The following is a 2500-nucleotide window of genomic DNA, read 5'->3' as shown; positions in this document are numbered from 1 at the left end:
CACATCACTTTGAAGGCATTTGTGAGGATTGAGTCCAGCCAGTTTTCCAAAACCATGATTTTCGTTTTTCACCAAAATCACCACCAAGCCACAAAATCAAGCCAAAACACCAAAATCATGAACTTGGCTATGCACCAACCATGTCAAGATCAATTCCTTTTGATCCCAAACTTCTCCCACATCACTTTGAAGGCATTTGTGAGGATTGAGTCCAGCCAGTTTTCCAAAACCATGATTTTCGTTTTTCACCAAAATCACCACCAAGCCACAAAATCAAGCCAAAACACCAAAATCATGAACTTGGCTATGCACCAACCATGTCAAGATCAATTCCTTTTGATCCCAAACTTCTCCCACATCACTTTGAAGGCATTTGTGAGGATTCAGTCCAGCCACTTTTCCAAAACCATGATTTTCGTTTTTCACCAAAATCACCACCAAGCCACAAAATCAAGCCAAAACACCAAAATCATGAACTTGGCTATGCACCAACCATGTCAAGATCAATTCCTTTTGATCCCAAACTTCTCCCACATCACTTTGAAGGCATTTGTGAGGATTGAGTCCAGCCAGTTTTCCAAAACCATGATTTTCGTTTTTCACCAAAATCACCACCAAGTCACAAAATCAAGCCAAAAATCCAAAATCATGGCACTTGGCTATGCACCAACCATGTCAAGATCAATTCCTTTTGCTCCCAAACTTCTCCCACATCACTTTGAAGGCATTTGTGAGGATTGAGTCCAGCCAGTTTTCCAAAACCATGATTTTCGTTTTTCACCAAAATCACCACCAAGCCACAAAATCAAGCCAAAACACCAAAATCATGAACTTGGCTATGCACCAACCATGTCAAGATCAATTCCTTTTGATCCCAAACTTCTCCCACATCACTTTGAAGGCATTTGTGAGGATTGAGTCCAGCCAGTTTTCCAAAACCATGATTTTCGTTTTTCACCAAAATCACCACCAAGCCACAAAATCAAGCCAAAACACCAAAATCATGAACTTGGCTATGCACCAACCATGTCAAGATCAATTCCTTTTGATCCCAAACTTCTCCCACATCACTTTGAAGGCATTTGTGAGGATTGAGTCCAGCCAGTTTTCCAAAACCATGATTTTCGTTTTTCACCAAAATCACCACCAAGCCACAAAATCAAGCCAAAACACCAAAATCATGAACTTGGCTATGCACCAACCATGTCAAGATCAATTCCTTTTGATCCCAAACTTCTCCCACATCACTTTGAAGGCATTTGTGAGGATTCAGTCCAGCCACTTTTCCAAAACCATGATTTTCGTTTTTCACCAAAATCACCACCAAGCCACAAAATCAAGCCAAAACACCAAAATCATGAACTTGGCTATGCACCAACCATGTCAAGATCAATTCCTTTTGATCCCAAACTTCTCCCACATCACTTTGAAGGCATTTGTGAGGATTGAGTCCAGCCAGTTTTCCAAAACCATGATTTTCGTTTTTCACCAAAATCACCACCAAGCCACAAAATCAAGCCAAAACACCAAAATCATGAACTTGGCTATGCACCAACCATGTCAAGATCAATTCCTTTTGATCCCAAACTTCTCCCACATCACTTTGAAGGCATTTGTGAGGATTGAGTCCAGCCAGTTTTCCAAAACCATGATTTTCGTTTTTCACCAAAATCACCACCAAGCCACAAAATCAAGCCAAAACACCAAAATCATGAACTTGGCTATGCACCAACCATGTCAAGATCAATTCCTTTTGATCCCAAACTTCTCCCACATCACTTTGAAGGCATTTGTGAGGATTGAGTCCAGCCAGTTTTCCAAAACCATGATTTTCGTTTTTCACCAAAATCACCACCAAGTCACAAAATCAAGCCAAAAATAAAAAATCATGGCACTTGGCTATGCACCAACCATGTCAAGATCAATTCCTTTTGCTCCCAAACTTCTCCCACATCACTTTGAAGGCATTTGTGAGGATTGAGTCCAGCCAGTTTTCCAAAACCATGATTTTCGTTTTTCACCAAAATCACCACCAAGCCACAAAATCAAGCCAAAACACCAAAATCATGAACTTGGCTATGCACCAACCATGTCAAGATCAATTCCTTTTGATCCCAAACTTCTCCCACATCACTTTGAAGGCATTTGTGAGGATTGAGTCCAGCCAGTTTTCCAAAACCATGATTTTCGTTTTTCACCAAAATCACCACCAAGCCACAAAATCAAGCCAAAACACCAAAATCATGAACTTGGCTATGCACCAACCATGTCAAGATCAATTCCTTTTGATCCCAAACTTCTCCCACATCACTTTGAAGGCATTTGTGAGGATTGAGTCCAGCCAGTTTTCCAAAACCATGATTTTCGTTTTTCACCAAAATCACCACCAAGCCACAAAATCAAGCCAAAACACCAAAATCATGAACTTGGCTATGCACCAACCATGTCAAGATCAATTCCTTTTGATCCCAAACTTCTCCCACATCACTTTGAAGGCATT

This window comes from Phaseolus vulgaris, chromosome 11 (genome assembly GCF_051622355.1).
Source record: "Phaseolus vulgaris cultivar YP4 chromosome 11, ASM5162235v1, whole genome shotgun sequence".
In the NCBI taxonomy this organism is placed as follows: Eukaryota; Viridiplantae; Streptophyta; class Magnoliopsida; order Fabales; family Fabaceae; genus Phaseolus; species Phaseolus vulgaris.
The sequence above is the reverse complement of the archived record's forward strand: the minus strand, read 5'-3'. Positions refer to the sequence as shown.